Consider the following 18,689-nt stretch of genomic DNA (forward strand, 5'->3'; position numbering starts at 1 on the left):
TGTCTCAGGGGATCAGGAAGACATCGATTTGCAGTGATGCAGGGCAGATTGCTCAGGAGAAGTATTTCAGGGCCTGAGACCAGGGTGTTGTTTGTCGGCGGCGCTCTTTGTCCTGATGGCCGCACGCTCTGAAGGCGCCTGTGCCACGATGCTTTCACGTTTGGGTGCGTACACACAGGCAAGATGGACAGCAAATGAAATGTTGAGGAGAGATAGAACACACATCACTGGGTGGTATCGACCTTTCCCTCGCTGCGCCCGTGAACCCTCCTCAAGCCTGCGTGTGTTCTCTCACCCGAGCCAGGTGGAATGCCAGGGAAAAAATGTCAGCAGCAGCCTGGGGCCATCTGTATAATCCCTGATACCCGTTGAAAGGATGATGGCTTGGCAAGGCAAGGCCAGGCGAAGGAGTCTCAGAGGGGTCCTGGCGTGCATTCCATGAGGATCCTGCTTTAACCCTTGTTGCGGTAAACGACACTTCTTTGCTAACCCTATAGGTTTGGCGACGGGAACGTGTGCACCGGGGCTACACCCTCACCTTCTGGTCTTTTCTCGGGGAACACGAGCTTTGATGCCCTGAGACCTGGCTGCATTTCCTGACCCATGGCTCGGCTCTGGCCACTTCTGTACACTGATATGATTCAGCTCGCTGGCCGTCCCATGGTGGAATCTGCAACTTTGCATGTCCAACGTTTGAGCATGTGCTTGGATCGATGATGACTCCCACAAATGCATTCCTTGGAAATCTGAACAAAATGAGTGAGAAATCCCTACCGTCTCCTCGTTGGAACTGAGGTCCAGCACGTGGCTCCCAAAAGGAAAGTACGGAGAGGTTCACATTGCATTTGCGGCCATGGGTGTCCGCAGCCACGTTGTTCAAGTTGAGGGTTGTGGTCATCTCATTGGGACAAGAGCCATTGGGAAAGGAGCCTGGGATGCCAATCCAGGTGGGAAGGCTTGGGATAGCGTGCCCTCTCTGGGTTCCTTGGTCTAGCCAGGACTGCTGTCCCCTGCCACGGTTCAGCATGCAGGTAGGAGAGGAAGCGTGCGCCATTGCTGGTTCTGCCACCTGCGCTTGAGATCTACAGGCTGCCCCCACCTGCTGCTCATTGCCTTGTGGCCTCAAAGAAACAGAAGTCTGTAGGCTCAGGGTCAGAACAGGATTCCAGGCCTAGGGCAGGCTTCTTTGTCATGTTCTGCTTGGGAGACCATATGCAATTTAGGTTTCTCCTGATGAGGGGAGAAATCAAATGGGCCACTGTTCCTGGGAGTTTAGGCAATCTGATGGCTCCTCCTCGGGTTGTGTCCTGCTTGTGTGTGCTCTGTGAAGAGGCTGGAAAATGCCTTAGTCAAGCTTGGTCATGGCAAGCTTCCTTGGTGAAGGGTGGCTCTGGCATCTTGCCGTGACACGTTGGGATCCCGGTGGAGAGAGAGTAAGGCAAGGCGAGTGAAAGAGAGACGTGAGATGGCTGGCTAAGCCCACAGGTTTACTGGTGGGTAAATAGATCGACGGTGGCCATGGGGTTCCCGGAACACATTTTGATTCCCTCAGGAGCATCTGGAGGCACGTGTAGGGAGAGAATACGGGAGCACATTTGTGGACTGTCCCGCCTCTTTCCTCTCCTTGGTCGATTTGCTTCATGGTGGGTCCTTGTCCAGCGAAATGTTGCCTTCATGGCACAGTATGGTGTCTTCTCATGGGGGCCGATTTGGAGGCCTTGGGGTTTTTTGTCCCTGTCTGGCCACGTTCCCCCTGTGTTGAAGACGTGAAGGTGTTCCTGAGGACAGCCAAGCATCATTTCTATACCTGGCCCACAGAGCGTTCCCTGAGGATTGGAGCTCTACCAGGAGGTCATTGGGCGCAACCATGCAGAAACAAGGGAGTCGGCTGCCAAGGAAAGGCTACAGTTTTAAGGGCAGGAGAGGATGTGTGGCGTGGGTGTCATGTTTCCTGCCACCCGCTGGTGCGTCGAGACTGTGGTATCCGGCGAGCCTGGCCACAGGCCATCAAGTCATACCGGTTCAAGTGTCTAGGCTGTTGTCTGGGTTCTCTCGTTGCATGGCTGTGGGTAACAAGTTGCTTGCAGAGTACCTGGGCCTCACGGTTTCCCCAATGTCACGTCACTGATGGGCCCAGAGTGTGAAAGTACCAGACACCACTGCAAGTTACACCATTGCTGCAAGGGTTTCCCCGCCACGTTGAGCATCGGAATGGTTCCCATGCCATTAGCTTTGTGTGTGGGCCAACGGTAGGTTGCCAGTCTTGGCAGCAGGCCAGGAAATATGGCTACAGGTGAATCTCCATTGTTCAGTCCAGGAGTTCCTCTGGTGTGTTTTGTCACCGGTCCCTACAAGCTGCTTTTGTTGGAGGTCGTCCCATTTGGCCAAGGGCCGTTCCCTTGTGGAAGATCTCAGGGACCACATTTCCCCTTGCGGGTGAGTCCACTGTGTGGAAGCGTATGCGCCAGGAGTGGTTTGCTTCCCCAGAGGGCAGTGGCTCTTACGCTGAGTAATCCCATTTCCCCTGAGGGTGTCTCAGCGGTTCAGGGTGACATCCCTATGCTGTGTCGGTGGGGAGGCGGCTCAGGCGGGGAAGTTCAAGGCCCATACCAGGGGTTTGATGGACGGCCGTGCTCTTTGTGTTGATGCCCGTGCACTCTGAAGGCATCCGTGCCACGAAGCATTCACGTTTGGCTGTGGACACACAGACATGATTGGCTGCAAATGAAATGTTGAGGGGAGATAGAGCGCACATCGCTGGGCGGTATCACCCTTTGCCTCTCTGCCCCCGTTCACTTTTCTCAAATATCCCTGTGTTCTGTCACACTGAGGCAGGTGGTGGAGTGCCCGGGAACAAACACCTGCAGAAGCATGGGGCCCTCTGTATAGTCCATGGTACCTGGCGAAGTGAGGACAGTGCGGCAAGTTGAGGCAAGTCGAGGCAAAAGATTCTCAGAGTGATTTTGGCGTGAAGTACTTGAGGATCCTCGTAGGAACTTTGTGGTGGTGAGTGGAAATTCTTTGCAGAAACCTAGATGTTTGGCCACGGGGACTTGTGCCCTGAGACTACACCCTCACCTTCTTGGCTCTTCCAGTGGCACCCCAGATCCGATGCCATGATCCTTAGCTCCATTTGCAGCCCCGTGGGTCGGCTCTGGCCGCTCCTGACTGCTGACATGATTGAGATCGTTGGCTGCCCTTCGGTGGAGCCTGCAACTTTGAACGTTCAGCCTTTGAGCAGGTGGATTGATGATGACTCCCATAAATGCACTGCTTGGAACTCTGAACCAATGAATGGGTCTCAGGTTTCTCCGCGGTCATGTCACTGATGGGCCCGGGGGCGAAAATACAAGGCGCCAGGGCAAGTTACCCAGTTGCTGCAAGGGTTTGCCCTGCCAGTTTGGGCATTGGAATATCTCCAATGCCAATAGCTTTCTGTACGACCCAAGGGCATCGCCTCTGGCTTGACGAGGTTCCTGGTAGAAACCTTGTGGGGGTAAACGGAACTTCTTTGAAGAAACCTAGATGTTTGGCCACGGGGACTTGTGCGGCGAGACTACACCGTCATATTCCGGGCTTTTCCTGGGGCACCCGAGCTCCGATGCCCTGAAACTTGGGTGCACTTTTTGCCCCGTGGCTCGAGTCTGGCCGCTCCCTACTGCTTAGAGGATTGAGCTTGCTGACAGTCCGCGACTTTGCACGTCCAGCCTTTGAGCAGCTGCGTGGATCGGTGATGACTCCCATAAATGCATTCCTTCGAAATCTAAACAAAATGAATGAGCAATACCTACCATCTTCTCATCCTAACTGAGGTCCAGCACGTGGCTCCCAAAGGAAAATTAGGGAGAGGTCCATGTCGCATTTGCTACCGTGGGCTCGCGCAGCAACATTGTTCAATTTGAGGGTGGCGGGCTTCTCGTGCAGAAAGAGCCATGTGGAGAGGAGTCTGGGATGTCCATCTACGTGGGAAGGCTAAGGACAACTTGACGTCTCTGGGCACCTGAGTCTAGCCAAACTGCTATCCCTTGCCGCGGTCAGCATGCAGGTATGAAAGGAAGCATGAGCCACTGGTACTCCTCTGGCTTGCCCTCGAGACCTACAGGCCACCCTCGAGCTCAGGTCGTTGCCTTGTTCCCGCAAGGAAACAGAAGTCTCTGCACTCAGGGTCAGAGAAGGAGTCCTGGCCAGGCCAGGCTTCTATGTCATGTTCAGCTTGGGAGGTGGGATGTAGTTTACGTTTGCCCTGATGGTCAGGGGAAATCAAATGGGCCACCGTCCCACGGATTTGGGCGACGCTGTTGGCTCCTCCTTGGGTTGTGTCCTGCTTGTGTGTTGTGTGTGGAGAGGTTGGCAAAATGCCTTAGGCAAATCCAGGGGACATCAAGCTACTTAGGTGAGGGGTGGATTCGTTTGGGTCCTGGTGGAGAGAGAAAGGCAAGGCGAGCGGGAAATACACGTGAGAGTGTTGGCTAAGCCCACAGGCTTACTGTTGGGTGGATAGATGGTCGGTGGACATAGGGTTCCCGGATCTCTTTTGGGATATCTTCAGGAGCAATTGGAATCCCGTGTAGGGAAGGAATACAGGTGCACATTCATGGACCATCCCAACCTTTTCCTCTCCTTTCTCAATGTGCTTCACGGCGGGTCCTTGTTCCAGTGAATGGTGCCTTCACGGCACAGTATGGTGTCTTCTCACTGGGCCCGATTTGGAGCCGTTTGGATGTTTTGTCCCTGTGTGGCCTCCTTGCCCCTATGTTGAGGATGTTAAGGTGTTCCTTAGGACAGCCCAGCGTCATTGCTATACCCAGTCGGCATAGCATTCCCTGAGGTTTGGAGCTCTTCCCGGAGGTCTTTGGGCCCAACCATGCAGAAAGAAGCGAGTTGGCTGCCAAGGAAATGTTACAGGTTTAAGGGCTGGAGTGAATGTGTGCTGCAGGGGTAATTCTGTCCTGCCGCCTTCTGATGCTGCGAGTCTGTGATCTCCAGCATGCATTGCTTCAAGGCAGAGAAGTCATGCCGGTTCAAGGGTCCAGGATGTTGGAGGCGTTCCCTCATTGCACGGCTGTGGGTGACGCATTGGTTCTGGAGGACCTGGGTCTCATGGATACTGCAAGGTCTTGTCCTTGAAGGGAAGAATGAAAATGTGCAAGGTGCTACGATATGATACCCAGTTGCTGCAAGGTTTGCCCCGCCACTTTGGGCAATGGAATGTCTCCCTTGCCATTAGCTTTGGTTGCGGTCCTAGGAAGTTCCTCTGGCTTGGCAGGAGACCAGGAAGTATGCCTGCTGGTGAGTCTCCCTTGATCAGTCCAGGGGTTCCTCAGGTGCCCTTTGTCACGGGTCCCTACGAGCCGCTTTTGATGGAGGTCGTCATATTCGGCCAAGGGCCCTTCCCTTGTGGAAGATCTCTCCCCTTGAGGGTGTGTCCACTGTGTGGAATCATAAGTGCCAAGGGCGTGTTTGTTGCCAATGAGGGCACTTGCTCTTAGGCTGAGGGGGCCCAGTTGTCCTGAGGGTGTCTCAGGGGATCAGGAAGACATCGATTTGCAGTGATGCAGGGCAGATTGCTCAGGAGAAGAATTTCAGGGCCTGAGACCAGGGTGTTGTTTGTCGGCGGCGCTCTTTGTCCTGATGGCCGCACGCTCTGAAGGCGCCTGTGCCACGATGCTTTCACGTTTGGGTGCGTACACACAGGCAAGATGGACAGCAAATTAAATGTTGAGGAGAGATAGAACACACGTCACTGGGTGGTATCGACCTTTCCCTCGCTGCGCCCGTGAACCCTCCTCAAGCCTGCGTGTGTTCTCTCACCCGAGCCAGGTGGAATGCCAGGGAAAAAATGCCAGCAGCAGCCTGGGGCCATCTGTATAATCCCTGATACCCGTTGAAAGGATGACGGCTTGGCAAGGCGAGGCCAGGCGAAGGAGTCTCAGAGGGGTCCTGGCGTGCATTCCATGAGGATCCTGCTTTAACCCTTGTTGCGGTAAACGACACTTCTTTGCTAACCCTATAGGTTTGGCGACGGGAACGTGTGCACCGGGGCTACACCCTCACCTTCTGGTCTTTTCTCGGGGAACACGAGCTTTGATGCCCTGAGACCTGGCTGCATTTCCTGACCCATGGCTCGGCTCTGGCCACTTCTGTACACTGATATGATTCAGCTCGCTGGCCGTCCCATGGTGGAATCTACAACTTTGCATGTCCAACGTTTGAGCATGTGCTTGGATCGATGATGACTCCCACAAATGCATTCCTTGGAAATCTGAACAAAATGAGTGAGAAATCCCTACCGTCTCCTCGTTGGAACTGAGGTCCAGCACGTGGCTCCCAAAAGGAAAGTACGGAGAGGTTCACATTGCATTTGCGGCCATGGGTGTCCGCAGCCACGTTGTTCAAGTTGAGGGTTGTGGTCATCTCATGGGGACAAGAGCCATTGGGAAAGGAGCCTGGGATGCCAATCCAGGTGGGAAAGCTTGGGACAGCGTGCCCTCTCTGGGTTCCTTGGTCTAGCCAGGACTGCTGTCCCCTGCCACGGTTCAGCATGCAGGTAGGAGAGGAAGCGTGCGCCATTGCTGGTTCTGCCACCTGCACTTGAGTTCTACAGGCTGCCCCCACCTGCTGCTCATTGCCTTGTGGCCTCAAAGAAACAGAAGTCTGTAGGCTCAGGGTCAGAACAGGATTCCAGGCCTAGGGCAGGCTTCTTTGTCATGTTCTGCTTGGGAGACCATATGCAATTTAGGTTTCTCCTGATGAGGGGAGAAATCAAATGGGCCACTGTTCCTGGGAGTTTAGGCAATCTGATGGCTCCTCCTCGGGTTGTGTCCTGCTTGTGTGTGCTCTGTGAAGGGGCTGGAAAATGCCTTAGTCAAGCTTGGTCATGGCAAGCTTCCTTGGTGAGGGGTGGCTCAGACATCTTGCCGTGACAGGTTGGGATCCCGGGGGAGAGAGAGTAAGGCAAGGCGAGTGAAAGAGAGACGTGAGATGGCTGGCTAAGCCCACAGGTTTACTGGTGGGTGGATAGATCGACGGTGGCCATGGGGTTCCTGGAACACATTCGGGATTCCCTCAGGAGCATCTGGAGGCACGTGTAGGGAGAGAATACGGGAGCACATTTGTGGACTGTCCCGCCTCTTTCCTCTCCTTGGTCGATTTGCTTCATGGTGGGTCCTTGTCCAGCGAAATGTTGCCTTCATGGCACAGTATGGTGTCTTCTCATGGGGGCCGATTTGGAGGCCTTGGGGTTTTTTGTCCCTGTCTGGCCACGTTCCCCCTGTGTTGAAGACGTGAAGGTGTTCCTGAGGACAGCCAAGCATCATTTCTATACCTGGCCCACAGAGCGTTCCCTGAGGATTGGAGCTCTACCAGGAGGTCATTGGGTGCAACCATGCAGAAACAAGGGAGTCGGCTGCCAAGGAAAGGCTACAGTTTTAAGGGCAGGAGAGGATGTGTGGCGTGGGTGTCATGTTTCCTGCCACCCGCTGGTGCGTCGAGACTGTGGTATCCGGCGAGCCTGGCCACAGGCCATCAAGTCATACCGGTTCAAGTGTCTAGGCTGTTGTCTGGGTTCTCTCGTTGCATGGCTGTGGGTAACAAGTTGCTTGCAGAGTACCTGGGCCTCACGGTTTCCCCAATGTCACGTCACTGATGGGCCCAGAGTGTGAAAGTACCAGACACCACTGCAAGTTACACCATTGCTGCAAGGGTTTCCCCGCCACGTTGAGCATCGGAATGGTTCCCATGCCATTAGCTTTGTGTGTGGGCCAACGGTAGGTTGCCAGTCTTGGCAGCAGGCCAGGAAATATGGCTACAGGTGAATCTCCATTGTTCAGTCCAGGAGTTCCTCTGGTGTGTTTTGTCACCGGTCCCTACAAGCTGCTTTTGTTGGAGGTCGTCCCATTTGGCCAAGGGCCGTTCCCTTGTGGAAGATCTCAGGGACCACATTTCCCCTTGCGGGTGAGTCCACTGTGTGGAAGCGTATGCGCCAGGAGTGGTTTGCTTCCCCAGAGGGCAGTGGCTCTTACGCTGAGTAATCCCATTTCCCCTGAGGGTGTCTCAGCGGTTCAGGGTGACATCCCTATGCTGTGTCGGTGGGGAGGCGGCTCAGGCGGGGAAGTTCAAGGCCCATACCAGGGGTTTGATGGACGGCCGTGCTCTTTGTGTTGATGCCCGTGCACTCTGAAGGCATCCGTGCCACGAAGCATTCACGTTTGGCTGTGGACACACAGACATGATTGGCTGCAAATGAAATGTTGAGGGGAGATAGAGCGCACATCGCTGGGCGGTATCACCCTTTGCCTCTCTGCCCCCGTTCACTTTTCTCAAATATCCCTGTGTTCTGTCACACTGAGGCAGGTGGTGGAGTGCCCGGGAACAAACACCTGCAGAAGCATGGGGCCCTCTGTATAGTCCATGGTACCTGGCGAAGTGAGGACAGTGCGGCAAGTTGAGGCAAGTCGAGGCAAAAGATTCTCAGAGTGATTTTGGCGTGAAGTACTTGAGGATCCTCGTAGGAACTTTGTGGTGGTGAGTGGAAATTCTTTGCAGAAACCTAGATGTTTGGCCACGGGGACTTGTGCCCTGAGACTACACCCTCACCTTCTTGGCTCTTCCAGTGGCACCCCAGATCCGATGCCATGATCCTTAGCTCCATTTGCAGCCCCGTGGGTCGGCTCTGGCCGCTCCTGACTGCTGACATGATTGAGATCGTTGGCTGCCCTTCGGTGGAGCCTGCAACTTTGAACGTTCAGCCTTTGAGCAGGTGGATTGATGATGACTCCCATAAATGCACTGCTTGGAACTCTGAACCAATGAATGGGTCTCAGGTTTCTCCGCGGTCATGTCACTGATGGGCCCGGGGGCGAAAATACAAGGCGCCAGGGCAAGTTACCCAGTTGCTGCAAGGGTTTGCCCTGCCAGTTTGGGCATTGGAATATCTCCAATGCCAATAGCTTTCTGTACGACCCAAGGGCATCGCCTCTGGCTTGACGAGGTTCCTGGTAGAAACCTTGTGGGGGTAAACGGAACTTCTTTGAAGAAACCTAGATGTTTGGCCACGGGGACTTGTGCGGCGAGACTACACCGTCATATTCCGGGCTTTTCCTGGGGCACCCGAGCTCCGATGCCCTGAAACTTGGGTGCACTTTTTGCCCCGTGGCTCGAGTCTGGCCGCTCCCTACTGCTTAGAGGATTGAGCTTGCTGACAGTCCGCGACTTTGCACGTCCAGCCTTTGAGCAGCTGCGTGGATCGGTGATGACTCCCATAAATGCATTCCTTCGAAATCTAAACAAAATGAATGAGCAATACCTACCATCTTCTCATCCTAACTGAGGTCCAGCACGTGGCTCCCAAAGGAAAATTAGGGAGAGGTCCATGTCGCATTTGCTACCGTGGGCTCGCGCAGCAACATTGTTCAATTTGAGGGTGGCGGGCTTCTCGTGCAGAAAGAGCCATGTGGAGAGGAGTCTGGGATGTCCATCTACGTGGGAAGGCTAAGGACAACTTGACGTCTCTGGGCACCTGAGTCTAGCCAAACTGCTATCCCTTGCCGCGGTCAGCATGCAGGTATGAAAGGAAGCATGAGCCACTGGTACTCCTCTGGCTTGCCCTCGAGACCTACAGGCCACCCTCGAGCTCAGGTCGTTGCCTTGTTCCCGCAAGGAAACAGAAGTCTCTGCACTCAGGGTCAGAGAAGGAGTCCTGGCCAGGCCAGGCTTCTATGTCATGTTCAGCTTGGGAGGTGGGATGTAGTTTACGTTTGCCCTGATGGTCAGGGGAAATCAAATGGGCCACCGTCCCACGGATTTGGGCGACGCTGGTGGCTCCTCCTTGGGTTGTGTCCTGCTTGTGTGTTGTGTGTGGAGAGGTTGGCAAAATGCCTTAGGCAAATCCAGGGGACATCAAGCTACTTAGGTGAGGGGTGGATTCGTTTGGGTCCTGGTGGAGAGAGAAAGGCAAGGCGAGCGGGAAATACACGTGAGAGTGTTGGCTAAGCCCACAGGCTTACTGTTGGGTGGATAGATGGTCGGTGGACATAGGGTTCCCGGATCTCTTTTGGGATATCTTCAGGAGCAATTGGAATCCCGTGTAGGGAAGGAATACAGGTGCACATTCATGGACCATCCCAACCTTTTCCTCTCCTTTCTCAATGTGCTTCACGGCGGGTCCTTGTTCCAGTGAATGGTGCCTTCACGGCACAGTATGGTGTCTTCTCACTGGGCCCGATTTGGAGCCGTTTGGATGTTTTGTCCCTGTGTGGCCTCCTTGCCCCTATGTTGAGGATGTTAAGGTGTTCCTTAGGACAGCCCAGCGTCATTGCTATACCCAGTCGGCATAGAATTCCCTGAGGTTTGGAGCTCTTCCCGGAGGTCTTTGGGCCCAACCATGCAGAAAGAAGCGAGTTGGCTGCCAAGGAAATGTTACAGGTTTAAGGGCTGGAGTGAATGTGTGCTGCAGGGGTAATTCTGTCCTGCCGCCTTCTGATGCTGCGAGTCTGTGATCTCCAGCATGCATTGCTTCAAGGCAGAGAAGTCATGCCGGTTCAAGGGTCCAGGATGTTGGAGGCGTTCCCTCATTGCACGGCTGTGGGTGACGCATTGGTTCTGGAGGACCTGGGTCTCATGGATACTGCAAGGTCTTGTCCTTGAAGGGAAGAATGAAAATGTGCAAGGTGCTACGATATGATACCCAGTTGCTGCAAGGTTTGCCCCGCCACTTTGGGCAATGGAATGTCTCCCTTGCCATTAGCTTTGGTTGCGGTCCTAGGAAGTTCCTCTGGCTTGGCAGGAGACCAGGAAGTATGCCTGCTGGTGAGTCTCCCTTGATCAGTCCAGGGGTTCCTCAGGTGCCCTTTGTCACGGGTCCCTACGAGCCGCTTTTGATGGAGGTCGTCATATTCGGCCAAGGGCCCTTCCCTTGTGGAAGATCTCTCCCCTTGAGGGTGTGTCCACTGTGTGGAATCATAAGTGCCAAGGGCGTGTTTGTTGCCAATGAGGGCACTTGCTCTTAGGCTGAGGGGGCCCAGTTGTCCTGAGGGTGTCTCAGGGGATCAGGAAGACATCGATTTGCAGTGATGCAGGGCAGATTGCTCAGGAGAAGAATTTCAGGGCCTGAGACCAGGGTGTTGTTTGTCGGCGGCGCTCTTTGTCCTGATGGCCGCACGCTCTGAAGGCGCCTGTGCCACGATGCTTTCACGTTTGGGTGCGTACACACAGGCAAGATGGACAGCAAATTAAATGTTGAGGAGAGATAGAACACACATCACTGGGTGGTATCGACCTTTCCCTCGCTGCGCCCGTGAACCCTCCTCAAGCCTGCGTGTGTTCTCTCACCCGAGCCAGGTGGAATGCCAGGGAAAAAATGCCAGCAGCAGCCTGGGGCCATCTGTATAATCCCTGATACCCGTTGAAAGGATGACGGCTTGGCAAGGCGAGGCCAGGCGAAGGAGTCTCAGAGGGGTCCTGGCGTGCATTCCATGAGGATCCTGCTTTAACCCTTGTTGCGGTAAACGACACTTCTTTGCTAACCCTATAGGTTTGGCGACGGGAACGTGTGCACCGGGGCTACACCCTCACCTTCTGGTCTTTTCTCGGGGAACACGAGCTTTGATGCCCTGAGACCTGGCTGCATTTCCTGACCCATGGCTCGGCTCTGGCCACTTCTGTACACTGATATGATTCAGCTCGCTGGCCGTCCCATGGTGGAATCTACAACTTTGCATGTCCAACGTTTGAGCATGTGCTTGGATCGATGATGACTCCCACAAATGCATTCCTTGGAAATCTGAACAAAATGAGTGAGAAATCCCTACCGTCTCCTCGTTGGAACTGAGGTCCAGCACGTGGCTCCCAAAAGGAAAGTACGGAGAGGTTCACATTGCATTTGCGGCCATGGGTGTCCGCAGCCACGTTGTTCAAGTTGAGGGTTGTGGTCATCTCATGGGGACAAGAGCCATTGGGAAAGGAGCCTGGGATGCCAATCCAGGTGGGAAAGCTTGGGACAGCGTGCCCTCTCTGGGTTCCTTGGTCTAGCCAGGACTGCTGTCCCCTGCCACGGTTCAGCATGCAGGTAGGAGAGGAAGCGTGCGCCATTGCTGGTTCTGCCACCTGCACTTGAGTTCTACAGGCTGCCCCCACCTGCTGCTCATTGCCTTGTGGCCTCAAAGAAACAGAAGTCTGTAGGCTCAGGGTCAGAACAGGATTCCAGGCCTAGGGCAGGCTTCTTTGTCATGTTCTGCTTGGGAGACCATATGCAATTTAGGTTTCTCCTGATGAGGGGAGAAATCAAATGGGCCACTGTTCCTGGGAGTTTAGGCAATCTGATGGCTCCTCCTCGGGTTGTGTCCTGCTTGTGTGTGCTCTGTGAAGGGGCTGGAAAATGCCTTAGTCAAGCTTGGTCATGGCAAGCTTCCTTGGTGAGGGGTGGCTCAGACATCTTGCCGTGACAGGTTGGGATCCCGGGGGAGAGAGAGTAAGGCAAGGCGAGTGAAAGAGAGACGTGAGATGGCTGGCTAAGCCCACAGGTTTACTGGTGGGTGGATAGATCGACGGTGGCCATGGGGTTCCTGGAACACATTCGGGATTCCCTCAGGAGCATCTGGAGGCACGTGTAGGGAGAGAATACGGGAGCACATTTGTGGACTGTCCCGCCTCTTTCCTCTCCTTGGTCGATTTGCTTCATGGTGGGTCCTTGTCCAGCGAAATGTTGCCTTCATGGCACAGTATGGTGTCTTCTCATGGGGGCCGATTTGGAGGCCTTGGGGTTTTTTGTCCCTGTCTGGCCACGTTCCCCCTGTGTTGAAGACGTGAAGGTGTTCCTGAGGACAGCCAAGCATCATTTCTATACCTGGCCCACAGAGCGTTCCCTGAGGATTGGAGCTCTACCAGGAGGTCATTGGGCGCAACCATGCAGAAACAAGGGAGTCGGCTGCCAAGGAAAGGCTACAGTTTTAAGGGCAGGAGAGGATGTGTGGCGTGGGTGTCATGTTTCCTGCCACCCGCTGGTGCGTCGAGACTGTGGTATCCGGCGAGCCTGGCCACAGGCCATCAAGTCATACCGGTTCAAGTGTCTAGGCTGTTGTCTGGGTTCTCTCGTTGCATGGCTGTGGGTAACAAGTTGCTTGCAGAGTACCTGGGCCTCACGGTTTCCCCAATGTCACGTCACTGATGGGCCCAGAGTGTGAAAGTACCAGACACCACTGCAAGTTACACCATTGCTGCAAGGGTTTCCCCGCCACGTTGAGCATCGGAATGGTTCCCATGCCATTAGCTTTGTGTGTGGGCCAACGGTAGGTTGCCAGTCTTGGCAGCAGGCCAGGAAATATGGCTACAGGTGAATCTCCATTGTTCAGTCCAGGAGTTCCTCTGGTGTGTTTTGTCACCGGTCCCTACAAGCTGCTTTTGTTGGAGGTCGTCCCATTTGGCCAAGGGCCGTTCCCTTGTGGAAGATCTCAGGGACCACATTTCCCCTTGCGGGTGAGTCCACTGTGTGGAAGCGTATGCGCCAGGAGTGGTTTGGTTCCTCAGAGGGCAGTGGCTCTTACGCTGAGTAATCCCATTTCCCCTGAGGGTGTCTCAGCGGTTCAGGGTGACATCCCTATGCTGTGTCGGTGGGGAGGCGGCTCAGGCGGGGAAGTTCAAGGCCCATACCAGGGGTTTGATGGACGGCCGTGCTCTTTGTGTTGATGCCCGTGCACTCTGAAGGCATCCGTGCCACGAAGCATTCACGTTTGGCTGTGGACACACAGACATGATTGGCTGCAAATGAAATGTTGAGGGGAGATAGAGCGCACATCGCTGGGCGGTATCACCCTTTGCCTCTCTGCCCCCGTTCACTTTTCTCAAATATCCCTGTGTTCTGTCACACTGAGGCAGGTGGTGGAGTGCCCGGGAACAAACACCTGCAGAAGCATGGGGCCCTCTGTATAGTCCATGGTACCTGGCGAAGTGAGGACAGTGCGGCAAGTTGAGGCAAGTCGAGGCAAAAGATTCTCAGAGTGATTTTGGCGTGAAGTACTTGAGGATCCTCGTAGGAACTTTGTGGTGGTGAGTGGAAATTCTTTGCAGAAACCTAGATGTTTGGCCACGGGGACTTGTGCCCTGAGACTACACCCTCACCTTCTTGGCTCTTCCAGTGGCACCCCAGATCCGATGCCATGATCCTTAGCTCCATTTGCAGCCCCGTGGGTCGGCTCTGGCCGCTCCTGACTGCTGACATGATTGAGATCGTTGGCTGCCCTTCGGTGGAGCCTGCAACTTTGAACGTTCAGCCTTTGAGCAGGTGGATTGATGATGACTCCCATAAATGCACTGCTTGGAACTCTGAACCAATGAATGGGTCTCAGGTTTCTCCGCGGTCATGTCACTGATGGGCCCGGGGGCGAAAATACAAGGCGCCAGGGCAAGTTACCCAGTTGCTGCAAGGGTTTGCCCTGCCAGTTTGGGCATTGGAATATCTCCAATGCCAATAGCTTTCTGTACGACCCAAGGGCATCGCCTCTGGCTTGACGAGGTTCCTGGTAGAAACCTTGTGGGGGTAAACGGAACTTCTTTGAAGAAACCTAGATGTTTGGCCACGGGGACTTGTGCGGCGAGACTACACCGTCATATTCCGGGCTTTTCCTGGGGCACCCGAGCTCCGATGCCCTGAAACTTGGGTGCACTTTTTGCCCCGTGGCTCGAGTCTGGCCGCTCCCTACTGCTTAGAGGATTGAGCTTGCTGACAGTCCGCGACTTTGCACGTCCAGCCTTTGAGCAGCTGCGTGGATCGGTGATGACTCCCATAAATGCATTCCTTCGAAATCTAAACAAAATGAATGAGCAATACCTACCATCTTCTCATCCTAACTGAGGTCCAGCACGTGGCTCCCAAAGGAAAATTAGGGAGAGGTCCATGTCGCATTTGCTACCGTGGGCTCGCGCAGCAACATTGTTCAATTTGAGGGTGGCGGGTTTCTCGTGCAGAAAGAGCCATGTGGAGAGGAGTCTGGGATGTCCATCTACGTGGGAAGGCTAAGGACAACTTGACGTCTCTGGGCACCTGAGTCTAGCCAAACTGCTATCCCTTGCCGCGGTCAGCATGCAGGTATGAAAGGAAGCATGAGCCACTGGTACTCCTCTGGCTTGCCCTCGAGACCTACAGGCCACCCTCGAGCTCAGGTCGTTGCCTTGTTCCCGCAAGGAAACAGAAGTCTCTGCACTCAGGGTCAGAGAAGGAGTCCTGGCCAGGCCAGGCTTCTATGTCATGTTCAGCTTGGGAGGTGGGATGTAGTTTACGTTTGCCCTGATGGTCAGGGGAAATCAAATGGGCCACCGTCCCACGGATTTGGGCGACGCTGGTGGCTCCTCCTTGGGTTGTGTCCTGCTTGTGTGTTGTGTGTGGAGAGGTTGGCAAAATGCCTTAGGCAAATCCAGGGGACATCAAGCTACTTAGGTGAGGGGTGGATTCGTTTGGGTCCTGGTGGAGAGAGAAAGGCAAGGCGAGCGGGAAATACACGTGAGAGTGTTGGCTAAGCCCACAGGCTTACTGTTGGGTGGATAGATGGTCGGTGGACATAGGGTTCCCGGATCTCTTTTGGGATATCTTCAGGAGCAATTGGAATCCCGTGTAGGGAAGGAATACAGGTGCACATTCATGGACCATCCCAACCTTTTCCTCTCCTTTCTCAATGTGCTTCACGGCGGGTCCTTGTTCCAGTGAATGGTGCCTTCACGGCACAGTATGGTGTCTTCTCACTGGGCCCGATTTGGAGCCGTTTGGATGTTTTGTCCCTGTGTGGCCTCCTTGCCCCTATGTTGAGGATGTTAAGGTGTTCCTTAGGACAGCCCAGCGTCATTGCTATACCCAGTCGGCATAGCATTCCCTGAGGTTTGGAGCTCTTCCCGGAGGTCTTTGGGCCCAACCATGCAGAAAGAAGCGAGTTGGCTGCCAAGGAAATGTTACAGGTTTAAGGGCTGGAGTGAATGTGTGCTGCAGGGGTAATTCTGTCCTGCCGCCTTCTGATGCTGCGAGTCTGTGATCTCCAGCATGCATTGCTTCAAGGCAGAGAAGTCATGCCGGTTCAAGGGTCCAGGATGTTGGAGGCGTTCCCTCATTGCACGGCTGTGGGTGACGCATTGGTTCTGGAGGACCTGGGTCTCATGGATACTGCAAGGTCTTGTCCTTGAAGGGAAGAATGAAAATGTGCAAGGTGCTACGATATGATACCCAGTTGCTGCAAGGTTTGCCCCGCCACTTTGGGCAATGGAATGTCTCCCTTGCCATTAGCTTTGGTTGCGGTCCTAGGAAGTTCCTCTGGCTTGGCAGGAGACCAGGAAGTATGCCTGCTGGTGAGTCTCCCTTGATCAGTCCAGGGGTTCCTCAGGTGCCCTTTGTCACGGGTCCCTACGAGCCGCTTTTGATGGAGGTCGTCATATTCGGCCAAGGGCCCTTCCCTTGTGGAAGATCTCTCCCCTTGAGGGTGTGTCCACTGTGTGGAATCATAAGTGCCAAGGGCGTGTTTGTTGCCAATGAGGGCACTTGCTCTTAGGCTGAGGGGGCCCAGTTGTCCTGAGGGTGTCTCAGGGGATCAGGAAGACATCGATTTGCAGTGATGCAGGGCAGATTGCTCAGGAGAAGAATTTCAGGGCCTGAGACCAGGGTGTTGTTTGTCGGCGGCGCTCTTTGTCCTGATGGCCGCACGCTCTGAAGGCGCCTGTGCCACGATGCTTTCACGTTTGGGTGCGTACACACAGGCAAGATGGACAGCAAATTAAATGTTGAGGAGAGATAGAACACACATCACTGGGTGGTATCGACCTTTCCCTCGCTGCGCCCGTGAACCCTCCTCAAGCCTGCGTGTGTTCTCTCACCCGAGCCAGGTGGAATGCCAGGGAAAAAATGCCAGCAGCAGCCTGGGGCCATCTGTATAATCCCTGATACCCGTTGAAAGGATGACGGCTTGGCAAGGCGAGGCCAGGCGAAGGAGTCTCAGAGGGGTCCTGGCGTGCATTCCATGAGGATCCTGCTTTAACCCTTGTTGCGGTAAACGACACTTCTTTGCTAACCCTATAGGTTTGGCGACGGGAACGTGTGCACCGGGGCTACACCCTCACCTTCTGGTCTTTTCTCGGGGAACACGAGCTTTGATGCCCTGAGACCTGGCTGCATTTCCTGACCCATGGCTCGGCTCTGGCCACTTCTGTACACTGATATGATTCAGCTCGCTGGCCGTCCCATGGTGGAATCTACAACTTTGCATGTCCAACGTTTGAGCATGTGCTTGGATCGATGATGACTCCCACAAATGCATTCCTTGGAAATCTGAACAAAATGAGTGAGAAATCCCTACCGTCTCCTCGTTGGAACTGAGGTCCAGCACGTGGCTCCCAAAAGGAAAGTACGGAGAGGTTCACATTGCATTTGCGGCCATGGGTGTCCGCAGCCACGTTGTTCAAGTTGAGGGTTGTGGTCATCTCATGGGGACAAGAGCCATTGGGAAAGGAGCCTGGGATGCCAATCCAGGTGGGAAAGCTTGGGACAGCGTGCCCTCTCTAGGTTCCTTGGTCTAGCCAGGACTGCTGTCCCCTGCCACGGTTCAGCATGCAGGTAGGAGAGGAAGCGTGCGCCATTGCTGGTTCTGCCACCTGCACTTGAGTTCTACAGGCTGCCCCCACCTGCTGCTCATTGCCTTGTGGCCTCAAAGAAACAGAAGTCTGTAGGCTCAGGGTCAGAACAGGATTCCAGGCCTAGGGCAGGCTTCTTTGTCATGTTCTGCTTGGGAGACCATATGCAATTTAGGTTTCTCCTGATGAGGGGAGAAATCAAATGGGCCACTGTTCCTGGGAGTTTAGGCAATCTGATGGCTCCTCCTCGGGTTGTGTCCTGCTTGTGTGTGCTCTGTGAAGGGGCTGGAAAATGCCTTAGTCAAGCTTGGTCATGGCAAGCTTCCTTGGTGAGGGGTGGCTCAGACATCTTGCCGTGACAGGTTGGGATCCCGGGGGAGAGAGAGTAAGGCAAGGCGAGTGAAAGAGAGACGTGAGATGGCTGGCTAAGCCCACAGGTTTACTGGTGGGTGGATAGATCGACGGTGGCCATGGGGTTCCTGGAACACATTCGGGATTCCCTCAGGAGCATCTGGAGGCACGTGTAGGGAGAGAATACGGGAGCACATTTGTGGACTGTCCCGCCTCTTTCCTCTCCTTGGTCGATTTGCTTCATGGTGGGTCCTTGTCCAGCGAAAGTTTGCCTTCATGGCACAGTATGGTGTCTTCTCATGGGGGCGGATTTGGAGGCCTTGGGGTGCTTTGTCCCTGTCTGGCCACGTTCCCCCTGTGTTGAAGACGTGAAGGTGTTCCTGAGGACAGCCAAGCATCATTTCTATACCCGGCCCACAGAGCGTTCCCTGAGGATTGGAGTTCTACCAGGAGGTCATTGGGCGCAACCATGCAGAAACAAGGGAGTCGGCTGCCAAGGAAAGGCTACAGTTTTAAGGGCAGGAGAGGATGTGTGGCGTGGGTGTCATTTTCCCTGCCACCCGCTGGTGCGTCGAGACTGTGGTATCGGGCGAGCCTGGCCACAGGCCAGACAAGTCATACCGGTTCAAGTGTCTAGGCTGTTGTCTGGGTTCTCTCGTTGCATGGCTGTGGGTAACAAGTTGCTTGCAGAGTACCTGAGCCTCACGGTTTCCCCAATGTCACGTCACTGATGGGCCCAG

General features: G+C 54.6%; 7 non-coding genes across 7 annotated transcripts; all 7 read left to right on the plus strand.

Annotated features, from left to right (window-relative positions):
* Nucleotides 1-707: 707 nt before the first annotated feature.
* LOC137753105 (small nucleolar RNA SNORD116) lies at nucleotides 708-799 on the plus strand. The gene has a single exon (XR_011071387.1). It is a non-coding gene; the product is annotated as a small nucleolar RNA SNORD116 (small nucleolar RNA).
* Nucleotides 800-3,724: 2,925 nt separating this feature from the next.
* On the plus strand, nucleotides 3,725-3,816 carry LOC137778018 (small nucleolar RNA SNORD116). The gene has a single exon (XR_011076707.1). It is a non-coding gene; the product is annotated as a small nucleolar RNA SNORD116 (small nucleolar RNA).
* A 2,407-nt stretch (nucleotides 3,817-6,223) lies between these two features.
* LOC137753112 (small nucleolar RNA SNORD116) lies at nucleotides 6,224-6,315 on the plus strand. Its single transcript, XR_011071388.1, has one exon. It is a non-coding gene; the product is annotated as a small nucleolar RNA SNORD116 (small nucleolar RNA).
* A 2,926-nt stretch (nucleotides 6,316-9,241) lies between these two features.
* Nucleotides 9,242-9,333, plus strand: LOC137778023 (small nucleolar RNA SNORD116). The gene has a single exon (XR_011076708.1). It is a non-coding gene; the product is annotated as a small nucleolar RNA SNORD116 (small nucleolar RNA).
* Nucleotides 9,334-11,740: 2,407 nt separating this feature from the next.
* On the plus strand, nucleotides 11,741-11,832 carry LOC137753117 (small nucleolar RNA SNORD116). The gene has a single exon (XR_011071389.1). It is a non-coding gene; the product is annotated as a small nucleolar RNA SNORD116 (small nucleolar RNA).
* Nucleotides 11,833-14,758: 2,926 nt separating this feature from the next.
* LOC137778034 (small nucleolar RNA SNORD116) lies at nucleotides 14,759-14,850 on the plus strand. Its single transcript, XR_011076714.1, has one exon. It is a non-coding gene; the product is annotated as a small nucleolar RNA SNORD116 (small nucleolar RNA).
* A 2,407-nt stretch (nucleotides 14,851-17,257) lies between these two features.
* Nucleotides 17,258-17,349, plus strand: LOC137753121 (small nucleolar RNA SNORD116). Its single transcript, XR_011071390.1, has one exon. It is a non-coding gene; the product is annotated as a small nucleolar RNA SNORD116 (small nucleolar RNA).
* The last annotated feature ends 1,340 nt before the right edge of the window (nucleotides 17,350-18,689 follow it).

Source organism: Eschrichtius robustus, chromosome 1, assembly GCF_028021215.1.
Source record: "Eschrichtius robustus isolate mEscRob2 chromosome 1, mEscRob2.pri, whole genome shotgun sequence".
NCBI classification, from domain to species: Eukaryota; Metazoa; Chordata; class Mammalia; order Artiodactyla; family Eschrichtiidae; genus Eschrichtius; species Eschrichtius robustus.